The following is a 22,222-nucleotide window of genomic DNA, read 5'->3' on the forward strand; positions in this document are numbered from 1 at the left end:
TGGCAGCCACACAGCCACATTGAACTGAAGCTGGGAGCACGCGGTTTCTTTATAGTAATCTTCTCAAACCTGCAAGACAAAGAGAAAGTTTTTGAAAATGGACCATATTTCCATAACAATGCAGGTTTATTTATGAGGTATTGGGAGGAATGCTATAACACGGACCAAGAAAAATTCCTAGCAGCACCTATATGGGTTAGACTGTTTGGACTACCTATGGATTTCTAGGACCCAGAGATTCTTGAAGGAATAGGGAACACCATAGGCAGTTTCGTAAAGATAGCGGAATCAACTAAAATAGGGAGATATACCTCGTATGCAAGAATATGTGTACACATGAACATTGCAAACCCTATACTAGGTGTAGTCGAGCTAGAGTATCATGAGGAGGTCTAGCAGTAGGCTCTGGACTACGAACATATACCATTCAGATGTAGAAAATTTCATGAATATGGACACCTTTTTAAGGAATGTCCCTTAAATGTAGAGGAAGAGAAGAGAAAGACCAAGCAACAAAGGAAAACCACTAAAGACGATGAGGGGTTTCAAGAAGTGAAACTCAAGAAATGACCCACTAAAGTATTCCAATAGAAAGGCAGGAAAGAACAACAAACCACAAGTCAAGAGACAAATAGGTACGAAATACTGCAAATAGAAGAAGGGGAGGGAGAAACCTGAAAGATGGACTACCAAGAAGGGACAGATCAGGATGGCATGGGGGAAAAAGCAGGACACCAACAACAATAAGCATAAAGCTCAAGAAGAACCCGAAGAAAAGGGGAACCAAGAAAGGGAAGTATACCAGGAGTATGAAGTAATGGAAATAGATATAAATAAAGGGGATGATCCAACCACAGAAGAGGAAAATTAAAACACTTTACTGGATAAGTGGAAGAACCTGGACGAATGGTTTATCCCAGAGGAAGATAAAAAACTATACAAAGACATCTTCCAAAATACAAAGAAAAGCAAGAGAGTGGAAAAACAAGGATGAATGAACAGCTTGGAACACAACAGGATAATATCAAGGAACATCAACATAAAGGAAAGGGGGGAAAAAAGAGGACGGAAGAACCTACAAGAATCCATTCAAATAATGGGCGAAATGTTAGTCAACACAGGAAGAGTAGTGCTGCTCTTAGCGGTCTTCAACCAAACAACCCAACTGCCTCAATGATTATTACATCATGGAATATAAGAGGGCTTTACAGCAAGAGTAAGAAAAGATATCTGGATGAGAGGATCAAAAAAGAAAAACCTCAAATCATGCTGGTTCAAGAAACAAAAATAACGGGAGCAAAAATGGAGGAAATTCTAAAAAAAATCAAGCCTTATTATGAAAGTATGACAGTAGATGCAAAAGGGAGTGCAAGGGGTATAGCAATACTGTGGAATCCAGCAGAAGTAATGGCTAACCTATGGACAGGAATGCGAAGGACTCTATCAGGGAGATTCATAATGGTTGGACATAAAGATTGGTTCCTTGTATCAGCGGTGTATGGGCCTCATATACCGCTTGAGAGAGAGGCCCTCCTAACACAGCTGCGTCGAATGGGCAACCTACACACAGAAAAACTATGGGTGATAGCAGGAGATTTTAATATGATAACAACCACGACGGAAAAGAAAGGAGGACTACAATGGGAGGATACAGATATGGAGAGATTTAGGGACACCCAGACAGCCCTCCAATTGATTGATATCAATACTATCAATGGAAAATACACCTGGAATAATAGAAGAGGAGGCAGCAGGCAGATAGCCTCCAAATTGGACAGGTTCTTAGCCACAAAACGATAGCCTCCAAATTGGACAGGTTCTTAGCCACAAAACACTTCCTAAAGAAAGATATATTCTACGAAGCAACGATCTTACCATGCTAAGGATCGGATCACTGGCCAATAAAACTTGAAATTTCCATGAACAATCAAAACCAACACAAACCTTTCAGGTTTGAAGCCTTTTGGCTCAGAGATCCAACACTCATAGACAAGTTGGAAACCTGGTGGTAGAGTATTGAAGGAGAAATACAAGATAAGAATAAGATGCACACTCTCCAATTGAGACTCAAGGAGCTGAAAAGCAAAATTAAACCCTGGAACAAAGAAGAATTCGACAACATCCATAAAGACAAGGAAGAAGGGGAGGTGCAAATCAGACTGGAGGAAAGAAGAAAGCAGGAGGAAATCCTTTGGTGCCAAAAGTCAAGAGTTCAATGGTTAAAAGAGGGAGAATGGAATACAAAATTCTTCCACCGAGCAATGCAGCAACACAGGCAGCAGAATCGAATTTTCTCCCTCAAAATTAAACAAAGTAACAGGGTAATCCAGAAAGAGGAAATGGAAAACCTCCTAATCCAACATTTCAAGGACATACTGACAGAGCCGCAAAGCAACAGAGAAGAGGAGATAGCAAAGATAAAACAATATTTCCCAAAAAAGGTAAGAAGGGACCAAAACCTAGCGCTTCTACGGGTAATTACGGAAAAGGAGGTTGAGGAAGTAGTCAATTCAATGGCTAAAAATAAAGCCCCTGGCCCGGATGGCTTTACAGCAGAATTATTTCAAGCAACGTGGCAGTTCATGAAAAAAGATACTGTTAATGCAGTAGAAGAATCAAGAAGGAATAAAAGAATGCACCCAGCATGGAATGCTACCTTTTTGGCCTTAATAACAAAAGTAGATCAGGCTGAAGAACCCCATAGCTTTAGACCAATAGCTCTTTACAATGTAATCTATAAAATTATGGCCACCATAATGGTAAAAATATTACAACCCCTACTCCCAGAATTGATAGCAAAAGAACAAACAGGGTTTGTGAAAGGTAGATAGATTGTGGATGGGATTGTAGTTGCGCAAGAGGTGATCCACTCTCTAAAGAAAACCGAAAATAAAGGAATGATGGTCAAACTTGACATAGCGAAGGCATATGATAAACTCACCTGGCAATATTTACAAGAAATCCTTCAAGCCTACGGATTTGATGATAGATGGATAGCATGGATAATGTCCATGATATCCACACCAAGTATGTCAATCCTACTTAATCTAACCCCTACTGACACCTTTAAGCCTTCCCGTGGCCTAAGACGGGGAGACCCTCGCCCACCGTTCCTGTTCATCTTAGCAACTTATGGTTTCGGTCACTTAATCAACGCCAAAGTAAGAAAGGGAGAATTCAAAGGGCTAAGGCTATGGGGGGAAGACTTAACTGTCACACATCAACAATTTGTGGACGATGTGATGATGTACAACCAAGCAAACCTCAAGGAAGCAAAAAAAATAGGGGATATCTTAACAGAATTTACAAAAGATTTAGGAACACAGGTGAATAAAGAGAAAACCGGAATCTTCTTCTTCAACACACCAGGAGTGAGCCAAGCCTTCCTGACAAGAACATTGGGGTTCCAAATTGGGCAGTTCCCAACAAAATACTTAGGAGTACAATTGAGTGATCAGGAGTACAAAGTAGCAAATTGGCACGGTTTGATGAGGAAAATTCAAAAAAGAATGGACAATTGGATGTTCAGAACGCTCAATACACCGAGCCGTCTCATACTCCTGAAATCAGTCCTCCAAGCTATGCCAGTCTATTAGATGGAAAGTCAAGAAATCCCTAAGACCATACGTCAGAAAATGGTGCAAATCTTTAAAAAATTTCTATGGCAAGGGGCAAACAAAACAAAAAAATGGGCATTATTTTCAAGGACATGGTTAAGTAGGTCAGTATCAGAGGGAGGTCTGGGACTCAGAGACCCTTATATTTTAAACCAAGTCATGGGGGAAAATTATGGTGGAGATGGATTCAAGGAGGGAATGACCTATGGAAACTGTTGTGGCAACAAAAATATGAGATACCACGGACACCAGAGGGTAAACTCTGCACCTTGACAGAAAAGAAAGGCTCAGTGATTTGGAACCTAGCCAATACGAACAGAGCCCTAATAAGATACAACGGCTTCTAGGAAATTCGTGAGGGAGACAAAGCATATTTTTGGTAGGAAGGGTGGCAACAAAGAGGTACCCTGAATCAAGAACCCCAGCTACATGAAATACAAGAGCAGCCGGGAAAAAATAAACATTAATGAAGCACAGAGGACAAGACATTTGGGTAGCATCCCAAGGAAAGTGGGCCAGAAAGCGAGCCAAGGATGGACGAAAATGAAGATAGCTGGAGGTAAGATTAAGACAGAGGAATATTAAAAGAATAGAGTATGAGAGAAACTATGCATTTTGTATGTGGACGCTGAAGAAGGAAGGTGGCGAGCGAGAACGCATTGATGGCAAATGATAGCTGCAGAAGATAGAACAGCGCAACCAGGTCGAAGGGTATGTTAAATTTCCTCCCCCTCCCTTGGGAAAAAGATTTTTCGTGATGCATACCGTAGGCATGAAGTTAGATAGGGATAATCTACATCGCCTCAGATTCAGTTTCAGAATTAAGGTAGTTTGGGACAGGGGAGAACCCCGAGAATCCATGGCTGGGAAGGGTGAGTATAACAGTAAGGAGAAGGGCAGACAGGAATTGAAGGACCCATCCACCCATGTCCCCTGCATCAGATGTGGAGACCCGGGAATTTCAGACCCCGAGACTATGCCTTTGGAAAGGAAAACACGGAAAATCCAAGAGTGGAATCAGGAGCATCCCATAGGAGCCAGAGAATCTGAAGGAAATCGGGAGGGGGACTCTGAACCAGAGGAGCCCAAATTGGGGATGGGGATAGGTAAGCCTAGGAGAGCTAGGAGGGGCCTTGAATGCAAGGCGGACCATTCGTCCTAGAAAAAATACGCTAACTATCATAGCGTAACCCTTAGAGGCGGAAGCTCGGAACTAGAAAGTTCTAGAGAGGCCTTAGATCTGCATAATCGAGACAGCCATAACTCGAGAGGACCTATGACGAGGGATGGTAGTACTACCCTTTTCAATTATACCACCTCAAAGGTTAAAACAGACAACTGTGTTCATAATGTGATAGGTCTAACAAACAGTAAGGGGGAAAGTGAAACCCAACCAGAACATTTGAAGGATAAGAGCACCAGAAAGTTGAACAGCAAAAACATGGCACCCAAGCAAAGTAAGAGAAATGCTAAGAAAGAGGCAGGAATAAGCAGCACAGGCCAGAAAAAAGGAAGGAAACCGACAGGCGAAGAGATTAAGAAACTAGTGGACGCCTACATGAAGGCAAATCTGCAGGAAGTCCAGGACCAGATTTGGAGTTGGGAACGAGACCTGAGACAAAATATATGAGGCAGAGACCTTCCCATGCATGAGTGGGAAGAAATGGTACAGGACCCAGGCACAACAAATGGTCGACAATCTCTCTATACCAGGACTTTGCAATAGTACTGGATAATGAAACACATTGTTGCTCGAGCCATGACCCTCCATCAGGAACATATGGAAGGGGGAGTGCTGAACAGGCAAGAGAGAAATAAGGAGTCAGAACTTGGCCAAGGGGAAATGATGAAGGAACTGGCGACCATCCAGATACAAACATACAGGAACAATCTTGCCTTGGGCTGAATTGAGTAAACTCTGTTAGAGTTAAAGTGGAAATTGTTCCAGCAGGGACGAGAACTCCCATGCCGAGGGGTGAAGCTGCAGAATATTGGAAAGAAGATGCTGAGCTCGGAAGAGAAGGAAACATTTCAGATAGCCTCCTTAAATGAGGAGTAGTTTCTTTATCTTTAGTTTTTGAATGTTTATGTCTAAAAAGCCAAAAATAGGACCTTGGGAGATACGGATGATAATGATGCACTTATTTAAATTTTGGAGTGGATACAATGCTAATCGATGGTCACCTGGTTTCCCTCAGGCAGGTGGCTGATCGAAATTCTTGAATGTAAATTTTGAAAAAGTAAATATAGAAAGTACTACCTTATTGAAAAAAAAAATAATTTAAATCGCAATTATATAAAATTCAATGAAAAGTTTACATTCCCATTATTTTGGATAATTTCTAAAAACTTTTGTTGATGATTTTTTTTTTTAATAAATGCATTTCTACGACTCAAACAAGTTTGACGATGGTTGGCATTGACATATCCGATCCCTCTTACCTGGAACTTCAAGTGATTATTTTGGGACGGTCATCATCCATTGTTAACGCGTTACCATCCGTGCAATGACACAAATATTTCGTGAAAGCATGACTTTTCACAGGATGAGATAAGTCAAACTTTTATATGTTTGGAGAGTTAAACTTTTATATGTTTGGATTTTTCCTGTACAAAACTCAAATTACCAAAAAAAAAAAAAAATTTGTCAATCCCCATGTAGTTTTAAACAAAATTGATCCACACATATGAAACAAAAACAGAGAAAAGTTAGATTAATAATTTTCACCCTTGTCTTCACGTTAAGTTTGGTCCAATTTTTTTCATTAATATAAAGTAAATTAACACTAGATAAAACTGGTTAGGTGGTTTCAACTTCCCTAGTAAGAAATCAAGTCTATTGGTCACCTAACCTCATTATATGCCATCGAGTAGCAAAAAACCTTAAATCTCTAGATCCAAGCGATATAAGTTTTAGTTTTTTGTCCACTTCCATACTGTAGAGTTCTACATACATATGTAAAAGTATAGACAAATTTAAAAGCTAGCGGCAGAATAAACAAAATTATCAGAAAGTAGGGATGTTAAACTCTGAACCAGAATACATGAGAGTGCTTCTCAATTTGACAAAGACGAATGCTCTGTTTTCATAGTTGAAACTGCACCTTCTGAAATTCTTTCTTGTAGTTTGGCATTCCTTGAACATTCCTTGAACAGTGACTACCATAGGGATCTACTCCATTGTCTTTCCCAACAGACTTTTCAACTAAAACTAATATTGAAAAATTCTAAATTCTAAAATAAAATACCATCTATATAGCAAGTGAAATACAAATATAATCTTAATTCATTCGATCTAATTTCTTATAATAGCATGTTGACATAAGTACTAGCGCCATTTATTTGGACATACAGAGTAAGGCCACGAGTGTTCTAGGTATTTATAATAACATGTTTTTTTGGGGACATACAGAGGAAGGTCACGAGAGTTCTAGGTATTTATAATATCATGTTGACATAACTACTAGCGCAATTTTTATTGGACATACAAAGTTAGACCGCGAGATTTCTAGGTATAGATATCGAATGGCAGGCGTGGCGTGGGAATTGCTTCCAGGGGCACCGCCTTGTGCAGTGTCATTCCAAATTTGTTGGCCATGTCTACGTTCTCCGCACTGATGCCTAGGGGAGGTGCCCAGTCGAATGAATGGATGAGAGAAGCCAATACCAGATGAATCATCCGATTCGCCAATGGAAATCCCACGCATATTCTTCTTCCTGCCCCGAACGGAATCAGCTCGAAGTGTTGACCCCTGAAATCCAGATTGTTCATCTTATCCTCTCCCATAAATCTTCCCGGGGCGAATTTCAACGGTTCATTCCAGATTGCAGGATCCCGTCCGATTGCCCACACGTTGACCAGTACTTCGCTATGCTTGGGTATCACGAATCCCCCAATCTCACAACGACTATCTGCTCTGTGAGGGAGGAGAAGAGGAAATGGGGGGTGCAATCTCAACACTTCTTTCATCACCGCGTGAAGGTAAGGGAGACGGTCCATGTCACTTTCTTCCACCATTCTTTTGCGCCCAACAACTCCGTCCAACTCCGCTTGGGCTCGTTCCATTATCTCCGGATTACGGACCAGTTCTGTCATCGCCCATTCTATTGTGGTTGCGCTTGTGTCAGTTCCTGCACCCAAAATCTCCTGCAACATACAAGGCAGGCATTAAACATAAGAAGTTACAACCTTCTTTTGCAAAGGGTAGTGCTGAAGCAACAGTTTTGACAGATTAGTTCGTTTCTCCCGTCATGTATTATAGTAACCTGAGATAAGGAGAGACTTACAATTAAGTAGACTTTGATACCATTGACTGTAAATTCATCGCTTCTTATGTCAAGCAGAACGTCCAAGAGGTCCTTTTCACTATCGCTTCCATCGGCGCCTTTGCCTCTTGCGGTGAGGTGATCCTCTATGAATTTCTCAAGAATGGCATATACTTTTCTCCTGTGTATTGCTGTACTACGGGAGATATCCTGTGGATCCCAATGAAACCACTGTAGAAACGGGAAAGAGTCCGCCAGATTAGTAACCGCGTGAAGCTCCAACAGTTTAGCGATGCTTTCTTGCAACACCTGAGAAACACAAGAATCGGGATCAGACATGTCTGTACCGAAGATCATGTTCCCCAATAGATTAACTGTGATGTTGAAGGCAGTGTGTCCAATATTCACACACTTCCCTTTCACGGCGTCTTCAAAGATCAGACGAATACTTTGATATACTTGTTTTTTTCTGAGATGTTGCAGAGCTTCTATCTTCTTGACAGAGAAGAGTTCAGTAGTCGATATACGTCTCAGCATGCGCCAGCGAGGTCCAATTTGGCCAAAACTCAGTGAAGACTTGGTAAAAGGCTTGTTTGCTTGTGTCACAGGCCGTCCTGCAAGGAGGTGGTCATGGATTTTGAGAACTTCTTTTGCCATGGCGGCAGAGGAGGCTACTACTGTGGTTTTCATTCCAAAGGAGAGAGACATGAGAGGGCCGTATTTGGCTGCAAGGTGGAAGAGCGTTTCGTTGGGCTTATCACCGAGCTGGAAGAGATTTCCCACAACGGGCCATCCCGGAGGCCCCGGAGGAAGCCTCGAAATCTTCCTCCTCATCACATGCAAAACGAGGAGTATGATGAACAAGCTTATCCCCGGAATGGAATACGAGAACATCCAACCAAACTCCATTGGCAATTTGATTAGACGCAAGGAAAGAAGACCAAGGAATGCAGGGAAGATAAACGATGTCGTTGCGGAGACGAGAGATGACAAAACCATTCGTTGCAAGAGGTTTATATAACCGATAGCCATGTCTACAGTCAAAGATCGTGCTTCTGACTCTTTTGGCACATGAATTGAGCACGGGTTCTCTCATACAGTAACAAGGCATAAATTTGAGGGCACGTACTTTCATCATCATATTCTTAAAACATACGGAAAAAAATAAACAATCCTTTTGGAAACATCACACCAATGTAGATTTTGGCCACAATTTCTAACCACGTTGTTAAAGACTTTTGAATTTTGCCTTACTTTTTTTCCATTTTCTACTAATAAGTTTGAATGTGGATCTACATTATTGGCCGGTTATACATGCATCTTTAACTGAGACGTTTGAATGTGGATTTGCATCTTTGACTTTTGCAGCTCGTGGATTAGTTATGGATTTTCAAATTGGGTAAAACCAAGCAATCTGACTGACATACTATCAAGTACGAGCTTTGGTCATTTTCATAATCCCTATTAAGGATTATGAAAAATAACAAAGCTCTTGAATACTTCAGTAATATCTTTTTAAATCTAGTGACGCATCCCTGATGATGGACTCACTTGGTAGTTTAAAATGTTGGATTCAAAAAACCATATAACAAATCATTCCTCCACTAAAATTAGAAAACATTTCAAATTAATTAGAAATGAGAGTCATTTTTTCCAAATCTTTAGTGAGATTTTCCTTTGAATCTTTAACTTGAAGAAATCAAGAGTTTAGAAATAAGTTTATAATATGGATCTTTATTTTATTTTTTTTTATTCCTACAAAAGCCTAAGTGCATATGATGACATAGACACTTTGTTGAGTTGGTCTAATTTTATATATGGGTGTTCCACATTATATCATCATTCCTTTTGTACATAAGCTCTTTCCAAGATTTATAGAATAATTTAAAATATAGCACTCTCATTTCTTATCGCTAACACCCTACTATTGAAAAGTTCGAGGTACAATGACATGATGAAATCATAATTCTATAATTCGATACATATTGAAGTCATCACTCACTTGCACACACTTTACAGGTCTAAGTGGTGAATTCAAATTTTGGAAACATACACAACACTTAGGTGTTAGTATAACCCCTCAGAGATTACCCTTTGGTTATTTGGTTTCAGCTAGGTTCGTGGGTTTCCTTTCTATGCCTATATAAGACTATGTACATTAATATAAGATGGAATATGTTCACATTCCCTGTTAATTTAGTAAACTCACTCCATTTTCTAGGCCAATCGCTAATATAAACCATTACAACTACAAACACATTACATCTTCATCACAGGTAATCTAATGTTTTGATATTTGATATTTGGGTAGTGGACACTTGATCACTTGAGGTAATTAGATTCCACAACTGAGAAATAGATCTCATCCATGTTTCCATTACCTTGCCTTTAGTCAAGAGACCCTGGAGACAACCATGAGAATGCCTATCATAATATTGGCAGCTAATTGAAAAAGTGACACAACCACACACAACCTATTTAATTGGTAGTTCATCGAAAGGAGTCAATGGATGCTTTTGCCTAATTTTATGTTAACTAGATTGGAATGAGTTTGTGGGTGAGATCGTAAACCAAAGTTTGTTTTACTTTAGATGGGTCGGGTGTAATGGCTTCCCACTACTATCAATTGCATTGGAATTACTATCCCAAACTCATCCTTGTGTGTCTTATGAGTAATAGTGAGCAAAGAAGCGCTTACAGAATTTTGTACCCAATTTTTTTACTCTAGAACCCAGTCCTCACTCTAGAATAGAGTCCTTGAAATTTATTTTGAAGTACCACACATAAGTAGAGAACTCACAACGATTCATTGACACATAGAACAAATACTAGATTTTTATTTCCACCAAGATCTATGTTAGTGAAGCTATTATGCTATAAGTACCAATCAGTTCATGAATTCACACTTTAACCAATATTAATTACCCAGAGTTAAATCAATACATTTTGAATTCAACTTAACACCATTGATTTCTCTTTGTAAATCTACTGAGATAGTATGATAAGTATACTTGTGAATTTGTTACGCTCTTTCCTGCCTATCGAAAACCCACATTTTGCATATTAAATATTGGAGGAAATTATACACTATGGATGATAGAAAAGATTGTGATTTACATACGCACACTTGACATAGGTTTGTCATATAATTGATGTTCTCATCCTTAGTTTGATCAACTTCTCTTGAGCATCACACAAAGGAAAGAATGATGCAATAAAAGGCATAATAATTTTGTATTAACACCCTAGGCTTTAATAATGTGTGTGGTGGTCATGGATAGTTGTAATTTGTTTAACCCCTTCTTTTTCCAATTTACATTTATAGAAAAAACAAAAGAATTTTTCGCAACATGGACTTATGTTCTTCACCCAGACTGATAGCATATTGTTTGGATGAAGAGTAGAGGATATGAGCAACTAAACTTCCATGTACAATGGTAATGGTAACTACAAAATTCTATTCACTCTGCTGAGCAATATTTAGTCGACTACCAAGATAATTGTGATTGTAGCATACTTCATAGAAGGAAAAATGTTCCAAAATGTATTATGAAGATCCAAAGTTTGAGAAACAAATATTGAGGTGCATGCATCAACATAACCTATGCAAGGAAATTTACTAGAATTCAAGGAATAATAGGCCCACAATGACATGATATAGGATTGTAATTTTGGTAGTTATGGTACGACATGCCATGTTGATGATGCCATTCTAATTAGTCAACCAACATTTAAAATCAGGTTTCACAAGTCTTATGTGGCAGCAACTCATAAAAGGAATAGAACTGTGACTTCCTTAAGGCTTATGACATAAGGTGAAGTTAAAGGAATAGATCATATTATCCATTTGTTTGATAGAACAAAAATATTATCTTATGAGACCACATAAAACACCAAAATGGCATGCACCATCCTTAGGTCCAGTATCTATGCATGAGATACCCTCTCATACCATAACTCCGTTTTTTCTGGCAATTGGACATCCATATTTGGTTCCCAAATCATGTGAATATCTAGTAAAATTCCTACCAAAGTAAAAGAAACATGATCTATGTTATAAAACAAACAATGAAGATCATGGATGCTAATAACAAAATTAGTTATCGTGTTTGAGAACATGTGATTTCATCCTGGCTAGCACTTAATGCAACAACAACAGTTCCACATGTCACAAACCATGAGGCATGTGGGTACAACGTAGGTACTCTGCACAAGATCTTTGGAGTGCCAAATCCTCGTTGCATTTCCTATAAGCTCAACTTTAAAGAAACCTAAGATCAGTTATAAGGGTAGGCTATGAAATGAGCATATTAGCATTCTCTTCAAACTGCACAAAATATTTGCATGCTGTTAGATGACATTGCATAGGATGTATTCATCTTGTGAGTCTATATTGGTATATAAAGAGGCATACAATGTTTAAACACACATTATTAAATTTTTCAATCCCCACTTAGTGCTACAATGGTGACCATCGGTTCATGTCAATGTGTCATGCACATTAGGAGTTAATGATCCAAAAATGGATCCTGGATAAACCTTTAAGTCTAAAAGACTTCATATAAGAGGTAAATTTTCAAAAAAATGGCCTAAAAGGCTTTATGAAGAAAATCGCATCGGAGAAGGTCCATGGCAGATTTAAGTGAAAAAAGGGAAGCCACCCCCGATCGCTGATCCCCGACATATCGGATCGGAGGCAACTATGTGATATGACATAAGGGACCAGAACATGTGATACTACAATCGCCAAAATTGGCCGATTGGCATCGACCGATAGCATGGGGCTTAAAGCGAGACCCCCGGGCTGAGCGACATTGCGATTGCTGAAATCGGTGGATCAGCGTCGGCAAAGGCCATGTCATATGCACAAAACCCTAGGTCTATGCGATATGCGATTACGAAAAGTCGCATCGCAATATCGCATCAGAGCTACACAACAGAGCGGGGCTACACATATATATGTGCGATGTGGTAGCCAGATCCGACGAGGCTATAGGTGATAGTTAATATATTTTGAGATACGTCAAATGACAGTTTTCTATGTATTTTCGCGTATTTCGTTTATTAAATGAAATACGAAGGGAAGCGCCAATGCGATGAAACTAGACCCGAAAGGGTTAAGGAGCGAAAATATATTATTTCAAGTCCGAAACAAACGGTATTTCGAGAGGACCGAAGGCAATAAGAGGTTTTGGATGGGCTCCACCCGAGCCCATACATTGGCTGCCAGATGTCCAGGCCCTAGAGAGAGAAAACCACTCTTCTTGGGTGGTTAACTCCCGTACGCATGGGCTGCCCGAAATGAACCATATCCGTTGGATCTAGATCTTCCATATCAACGGTGGAGATGTGATATGCAATTAAAAGGTGGACCTGATAGAAGTATAGGATGGATCTATGGATATTGGAGTTCGATGAGCAATGTTTTGGTGGAATTTTCATGTGTCTCAGTGTATTTCTCTATGTAACCAGAGAATGCTATTCTTGGGGATTCCAAAGGCCCGACGGTCCCTTCCATTACAGCACATGTCACCATCTTCCTTGAAAGTGTTAACAAATGATTGTTAAACGCTCAGAAGGGGATTCGAGTGGATAGAGGTTGGGATCTGGAGAGCCCGAGAAGAGGAAACGAATGGATAGTTCCAGTTGGCTTAAAAGCCATGAATGTCAGAGACAGAAGGGGTTTTTCTTTGATCTCATTGTTGTTGGAGTTGTTGCTGAAAGCGAAGCCAAAGTAGGAAGCTAAGGCGTAAGAGAGCAGCACAAAAAGGTAGTATCAAAACAAGTAGTGCAGAAAGCAAAAGCTAAAGTGCATGCAACTAAGGGAGTCACTTGGAGTTCAAGTGGAAAGCTAGAGGGATGTAAACTGACAGAGAGTTGAAGATCCAGAGCTAGAGCCAGAGTTAAGAGCCCAAGACAAGAGCCAGAGCCGAGAGCCAGAGTGAGAGCCGAGAGCCAGAAAGATGAGAGCTTTCAGAACTAGGGGATAAAATGGTGTCTGAACCCACTGTTTCTATGTAAAACAACAGGAGTTGAGCCAGGAGCTTGTAAAAGGGACTTCTACCATAATCCTAGAGAGCCTAGTTGAGTTGACTAGATCTCACAGAGACGTAGCCCAAGAGTTTTGGGTGAACTCCTAATTAATATTATTGTTCTATGTGTGTTTTATTGTTTCATTGTCTCTGCTGCTTTATTTACTATTATATGTATTTATATATTAGTGTGAGCACATTAACTTATAGCAAAACAACATAATTTAAAGCATATAATTAGTTAAAACGAATACTAGGATACACCTATATTTTAAAGCATTTTTAATTCTGCATTGGTTAATCAATAAGACTTGGGAATATTTAAAGCTTTGGAAGTGGGAGAGGTTCTTGTAACTTAGAAAAGAAGCTTAAGAGCGCCATTTTCAGATCAGGTGGTATCGGTGCTTAAGATTGGTTAACCCCATCTTCAAAGAAGGTTATATCAGAATGCTTGATTAACAAAGCAAAGATTGCTTGTCTGAAAGGTGTTTGAACAACAAGAGGCTAATTGTATGCTTATTGCAGACTAACTATTTTCTGAGTTTGCATATGTAAAGGGAAAGCTATTGATAGCTCAGTCCAGGAAGGACAAGAAGGAAAGAGAGCTAAACGAACTCTTCTTATCCCAAAGGACCTCAAGGCAATCCTTGGAGCACAAGAGGTTTGTTGCAAAAGGTTGCTAAATAAGCTCTTTATTTATCTTGTTGAAGTTTTTTTTGTTCATTGGCACAATGACAAATTCTACAAGTGGGTCCTCAAATTCTGCTTTCTTCACAAGATTCTTTGATGAAGACATGAAGCAAGAATTGTCCACCATGATGGATATGGTGAGAGAAATGTATGAGGATGGAAGGAAGAGCAACAAACTTAGAGAGAAGGTGAATTACATGAAGGAAGAGAAGCAGTTGCTTTTTGACAAATTGTAGGAAATGGAGAGGCAGCTTCATATTGCAAATATGAACCTGAAAAGGATGCATGAGTTGGAGAAATAGCTCTATGTTGCCCAAGAAGCCTTGGTTAAGTATCAGCTTGAAGAAGAGGTAAACCATTCCAGTTTGTCTTCAAATTCCTCTAAGGATGCTTATATTGGTTCTTTTGAAAGACATACTAAAGGCATAGGTTCCGAGCTAATGTCCAAGATGGGTTATGAAGGAAAAGGCTTGGCTAGACATGCACAAGGTATTGTTGAGCCAATAATGATTGAGGAAAGGCCTGAGTATTTGGGTCTTGGCTATGGAAAAGCTTATGGAGAAAGTTCTAAAACTGCCACGAAGGCCATTGAAATAGCTCCAAGAAGGAGTTGCATCACAGAGTGTGAAGATGGTATTCAGGGGGAATGCAATAGCTTGAAACATCATTTGTAGGATGCAGGTGTTCAGAAGCACACACTTGAACTAGGGAGATGGGGAGACTCTAACAGCCTTGAAGAGATTGATGGTGTTCCAAAGGGAGCCACATCTTCATTTGCTTCACCTCCTCATGAAGGCAATAAAGGTAAAAGGGAAAGGTATAAATTTGGTTCTAAACATTTTCCTTTTGATTGTGCAAAGCATGATAAATTTCCACATATGTATGGGAAAAGAATTGCATGTTCCTTTTGTGGGTTGGATAACCATAATGTTTCTATATGTTGGAAGAGAATGGCCACATACAGGAAAATTTTGAAGGAAAAGAAGCAACAAGCCAAAGGTCCATTGGACAAGGCAAATCATGCTGTCAAGAGGATGCACATGCAGTGCACTTACTGCCATAAGCAAGGACATCTTGCTGCAAAATATTGGACTTTGAATCCAGCAATGCTCCCACAAAAGATGAAGAAAGTGAAAAGAGAAGATGGCAGAAATGGAAGTGAAGATTCCACGAATGTTGTGTCTCAGAATGATTCACATGACGATGTTGATGTGCAAACAAAGGTAGTACCTTTCAAAGGGATTGGTAAGGAGTGGTTAGAGTTCTTATCTGATTAAGATTGCATGTGTATTGATGCATCTACATTATATTTCATTTCAGCTTTGAAAGTGCAGTGTGCTTAAGTGAAAGTTGAAGGATGAAATTCTTGCACGAGCATGAGATGCATGAACACAGGGATGTTGATGATTTCCTTGTTTTCTTGAACATGTATGTGTAATTAACTTGCAGGGTTGATTTCTTTGACATGCATGTGATGCCATGTTGACTTGGGAGAAGTTAACTTGGTCTCGAAATGAAGATAATGATGAAGTGTTTCATCTTTTGAAGAAGAGTCCTAATGGTCTTTTTCTACATGCTTGACTTGAGGGGTCATTTGTTTAAAGGCATGTTTTGTGGGTTTGTTATCTAGTCCATCATTTGTATGCAGATGTAAAACATGGAGAAGTTCACAAGATCTGAAATGTGTTTCTTTGTTGGAGCAAGAGTTTAGGCCATCCAGTTGTTGTCTGTGTTTCTGTTGTTGTTAACAGTTGTTGTTGACAGCTTTTCAAATAGGTACAAATGAAAGTTTTTTGGAGCAGATAAACTTCATATTTGTTTGAGCCACCTTGGATCAATGATCAAGGCAAAGAAGTTCAAACCACATTTTATGACCATTTCGGTAGAAGTTCTGCAGGAAGGCAAGGAGGAAGACAGTTCTTCCCAGGAAGACCAGCCCACCCAAGAAGGGAAGTGGTCAGAGACTTTGGTTCAGAGGCACTATGAAAGGCAAGTGTGTGGAGGCTGGAAGAATAGGGTGTTGTTACTCTCAGGTACTATTCAGATTAGTATATCAATCTTTTGGAGACCAAAAGTTCTTTTAGTGGGAAGGCGTGATCCAAAAATGGATCCCAAATAAACCTCTAAGTCTAAAGGACTTCATATAAGACGTAAATCTTCAAAAAAATGGCCTAAAAGGCTTTATGAAGAAAATCGCATTGGAGGAGGTCCAAGGCAGATCTAAGTGAAAAAAGGGAAGCCATCCCCGATCGTCGATCCTCGACATATCGGGTTGGAGGCAACTATGTGATATGACATAAGGGACCAGGCTGTGCGATAATGCGATCGCCGAAATCAGTGGATCGACATTGGTCGATAGCATGGAGCTTAAGGCGGGACCCCCGGGTAGAGTGACGTTGCGATCGTCGAAATCGACGGATCGATGTCCGCAAAGGCCATGCCATATGCACAGAACCCCGGGTCTATGCGATATGCGATTGCGACTAGTTGCATCGCAATTCACATCGAAGCTACACAACGGAGCGGGGCTACACATATATATGTGTGATGCTATAGCTAGACCCGATGAGGCTATAGGTGATAGTTGATATATTTTGAGATCTGTCAAACGACAGTTTCCTATGTATTTTCACATATTTCATTTATTAAACAAAATATCAAGGGAAGCACCGATGCGATGAAACTAGACCCGAAAGGGTTTAGGAATGAAAATATATTATTTCAAGTTCGAAACAAGCGAGATTCCGAGAGGACCGAAGGAAGTAAGAGGTTTTGGCTGGGCTCCGCTCGAGCCCATATATTGGCTACCACATGTCCAGGCCCTAGAGAGAGAAAACCACTCTTTTCGGGCGGTTAACTCTCATACGCATGGGCTGCTTGAAATGAACCACAACCATTGGATCTGGATCTTCCAGATCAATGGTGGAGATGAGATAACCAATTAAAAGGTGGACTCGATAGAAGTATAGGACAAATCTATGGATATTTGGAGTCCGATGAACAGTGTTTTGGTGGATTTTTCCTGTGTCTCAGCGTATTTCTTTGTGTAAACAGAGAATGCTATTCTTAGGGATTCCAAAGTCCTGATGGTCCCTTCTATTATAGCACAAGTGGCCACCTTCCCTGAAAGTGTTAACAAATGATTGTTAAATGCTTAGAAGGGGATTTGAGCGAACAGAGGCCAGGAACTGGAGAGCCCGAGAAGAGGAAACGAATGGATAATGCCAGTTGGCTTAAAAGCCATGAATGTCAGAGAGAGAATGGTTTTTTTTGTTGTTGTCATTGTTGTTGGAGTTATTGCTAAAAGCGAAGCCAAAGCAGGAAGCTAAGGCATAAGAGAGCAGCGCAAAAAGGCAACAGCAAAAAAAGCAGTGCAAAAAGCAAAAGCTGAAGCGCACGCAGCCAAGGGAGTCACTTGGAGTTCAAGTGGAAAGCTAGAGGGTTGTAGACTGACAGAGAGTTGAAGAGCCAAAGCCAAGTGCCAAAGCCAAGAGCCATAGCAAGAGCTGACAGCCAGAAAGCCAAGAACTTCCAGAACTAGGGGATAAAATGGTGTCTGAACCCACTGTTTCTATGTAAAATAGCAGGAGTTGAGTCAAGAGCTTGTAAAATGGAATTCTACCATAATCCCAGAGAGCCTATTTGAGTTGACTAGAGCTCACGGAGACATAGCCCAAGCATTTTTGGTGAACTCGTAATTAATATTGTTGTTCTGTGTGTGTTTTATTGCTACATTATCTCTGTTGCTTTATTTACTATTATATGTATTTATATATCAGTGTGAGCACATTAACTTATAGCACAACAACATAATTTAAAGCATATAATCAGTTAAAAATGAATACCATCATACACCTATATTTTCAAGCATTTTTAATTCTACATTGGTTAATCAAGAAGACTTGGAAATATTTAAAGCTTTGGAAGTGGGAGAGGTTCTTATAACTTAGACAAGAAGCCTAAGAGCCCCATTTTCAGATCAGTTAAACACAAAGCTAGAATTTAGTATCACATAAATGGTCCCAACACATTTGGGTATCACCATTAATAAGTTGTTCAACGTTATGGAAATTAGAATGGGCACTCAAACTCTGTCAATGATTCTCCTCTCAATCACTGATATATTTCCAATGCAGTTGTCACCCCCTAGCATATGAAGACCTTCCTAATGACTAAAACTCCAGGTATTCCAAAGGTCTAACCGGACCTCCACCCTTTGAAAAAGTGTATTTAACTATATGCTAGCATAAGGATTCCAAAGGTAGGCTTCCTCCACCCTTTAGTAAATGAGGGACTCTAGAGGTCTATTCCTCCACCCTTTAGCAGTTGAGGGACTCCAAAGGTGCATTCCTCCACCCTTTACAATTGAGGGACTGCAGAGGTGAAGTTCTCCACCCTTTAGTAAATGAGGGACTCTAGAGGTGTAGTCATCCACCTTTTAGCAATTAGGTGACTCTATAGGTGTAGCCCTCCACCCTTCAACAAATGAGGGACTCAAGAGGTGAAATCCTCCACCCTTTAGAAGTTGAGGGACTCCAGAGGTGTTTTCCTCCACCCTTCAGTAGTTGAGGGACATGAGAGGTGAAATCCTCCACTGTTTAGCAAATGAGGGACTCCATAGTCCTACACGATAGCTTCATGTTATAAAAGGCAAGGAGTCCATGTTCATCGTACCATGATAAGACATAAGAAAGGTATTTTAGGTGTTGTTACACTAGCTAGGCATGTCTTCATCAAATCTTACTAGCCGAAGAATATCATGAAAATTCAATTAAAAAATCCAATATATATCTATGGCCATTATATATGAAGAAGAGCATGAAAGAATAGTAACTAATATCACAACATGGGTGTATATTTCTAGTAATCAACAACCCATGGTGACCCCAATGCTAAACCAAAAATAACTTGTGCATAAAAAGGAGTATAGTACATTTTCCCTCCTCAACAAGTCAAGGCTATTACAAGGGCATGTGTTTGCTAGTAGTTATCACATTCTATCTATATGAAGCCCTAGTTCAAGCATACAAGCCAGACCGAGAGTTCATTAACAGTAAAATTCATGCTAGGAAGCTCTGATGTTTTTACTTAAATTTCTGAGTTTGAAATTGAAGTTTCAATGGAAGTTTTTCTTCACATAGTTTAGAGGCATTCTACTTTGAGTGTTTGTTCATAAAATTGGCTTCAATCAAATGCATATAGTGGTAATGAAAACCCCAAAATAACTGCCAATTAACTCACTATTATAAATTATTTACTCATAAATTTATGCAGATCTAAAACATAGGTTTCCCTACAAATGTACAATACAATTTTTTTTTTCTCCATTGTAAATATTCATTCAGAATATAGTGGTTTAGGGAAACCTGGTCTTATTCTTTCTCCAACAAGTAAGCGTTCATCTTAGCAGTCCTTTCGAGGGTAGCAATTGCATGTTTCACTCTAGGGACGTCACGGCCAGCAAATCCAAACCCTTTTTTAACTCATCCCTTGGAAAATATATGTACACTAGAAGTCTAGTCCATGCAAAACTTGTGCTTTGAGTGATATGTAGTTCCAAAGGTAATATCATTGTGGTCTCTCCATACTGGTTAGGCTCTCATCCCTTTAACACTAGTCCCGATGTCATGTCAATTTTCCCTCTATTCTCCTCTCTTCCTTTTTCCCTTACCTATTTTTATTATTTGAATGTTGACTCTAGGTAGTTAGAGTTCAACCCCTCTGGACCAATGGAGAAGTTACACTTGTCTCTTTCCCTAAATTGGTAATAGAAACTATAGAATTCCATGGAAAAAAGTATTCTCTGCCATGTGCCAATTCCCTCTAAATATTAGGCAGCTCCTTGCGCATGACCTCCTTCCCCCAACTCCTTGATTCTCCATCTATGTATGTTTATTGCACAAACCTCCATATTTTGTGTGAATAATTTAGACATCTGAAATTTTTTTCGTTGAAAGGTGGATTAACAGTTAATATATTCCAAAGTTTGAGTGATTATGGAACATACCCATAAAATTCTCTACTCTATACTAGGTGTTTACTAGTGTCTACCCCTACTGACACTAGGGGATTTATTTTATGCATTAAAAGGTGAATCTATATTTATCCTTTAACTATGTATATGTAAGTATTTTGGATTACAACATGTGTTGATCCATGAAAATCGTATTGTTAGATAAAGGTTATGGCTTATGACATAAAGGACGACAAGGCATAGGTACAATGTATATTTTAAATATGTATATAATGACAATTAAGGAAGTATTGACAATAACCCTATAAGTGACACCTTTACATTATATTCAAGACTATATCATAGCCATGACAATATTCACATATTTTTCAAAACAATAAGGGTCATTACAATATTTACTTTAAATTTTCACTCAGGGTGTAACACTCCCTCCCACTCCCTTTAACTATCTTAGTCTATGGGATATGTTATTTATTGAATTAACCCAACCTCCAAGGTTTTTTATGAATATGGGGTTACATAGCCATTCATTTTCAAAGTTTACTAAATTAAATTTCAATACTAAATAATGTTTAACTCATCAAGAGCTTTTTGGAAGCTTTTCTGGTGGGTTTTTCTGGTCTAATTTCTCTAAAATCCTGTAGGAATTTATTGAAATCACAATTTTGAATATACAATCAAAAACACAATTTAAATAACACAAATCAAGATTTCACCTAAACTTTTTCCGCCGTATTCCAACACCAAAAAATCCAAAAAATCACACTAAAAACAACTCCATAAAAATCACAATATTACTAATAATTAGATTTTTAAATAATATTAATATTTATAATTTTATTTTTAAATGTAACTTTTCCATTAACCAATATTCATCTTTATTTAAATTTTGAATAAATATTCCACTCAGTAAAAATAAATAAAAAATCACTAATTTAGTAGCCATCAGTGAGTCACATTAAAATTAACATAAAAGTGGCTACCAACGCATATCAACTTTGAATGTCCCCATAAACTTTAGAAAACATAAATAAAAAATCACTAATTTAGTATTGATCACTGAGTAAAAACATTAAAATTAAAATAAAGTTGGTTGCCAACGCATATGAAGAGCGATAAATTTTATAAAACATATTTGCCTTGATTTTCAAAGATACGGCAGATGAGAATGGTGAAAGAAATATAATCTATATAAAATGTATTTTTGCCTTTGTTATACATAATTCCAAGTACAACATCAACCATTTCACTGTGCATTTGTCAGTCCATATAGGTAGGACCCATGGGGGACGCTATTGCCCCATACCTTGAATTTGATTCCATGCCTTGAGCACCTCTGGATGGCTCTGGACGGTGCGAGGACAATCACTATGATGTAACACACTATTGGTTTCGGGTTGCAAAAGTTTTCTGACAACAATTCCGTTGATGGATTTTAACGTTCGTTTATAGAAATGGAGATAGAGAAGTGGGACCAAACAGTGACATAATCAATTTAGGAGAATCTGCAATTAGGATAAGGGTTGCCTGTTGTTGACTCATAGAAGCAGTCCCTGAAAACTCCTCGGTTTGACACGTCTCTCTTAAGTCCGCCGTCACGAAGGGATGCTTGATATGGATCATTCTTTTATATCAATGTATTT

General features: G+C 39.0%; 1 pseudogene; it reads right to left on the minus strand.

Annotated features, from left to right (window-relative positions):
* Positions 1–6,956: 6,956 nt before the first annotated feature.
* On the minus strand, positions 6,957–8,915 carry LOC149225478 (cytochrome P450 76T24 pseudogene; annotated as a pseudogene).
* Positions 8,916–22,222: the final 13,307 nt, after the last annotated feature.

The sequence above is a fragment of the Pinus tabuliformis genome, chromosome J (assembly GCF_031772625.1).
Source record: "Pinus tabuliformis cultivar Carrire ecotype Pingquan chromosome J, CPIR1, whole genome shotgun sequence".
Lineage (NCBI taxonomy): Eukaryota > Viridiplantae > Streptophyta > Pinopsida > Pinales > Pinaceae > Pinus > Pinus tabuliformis.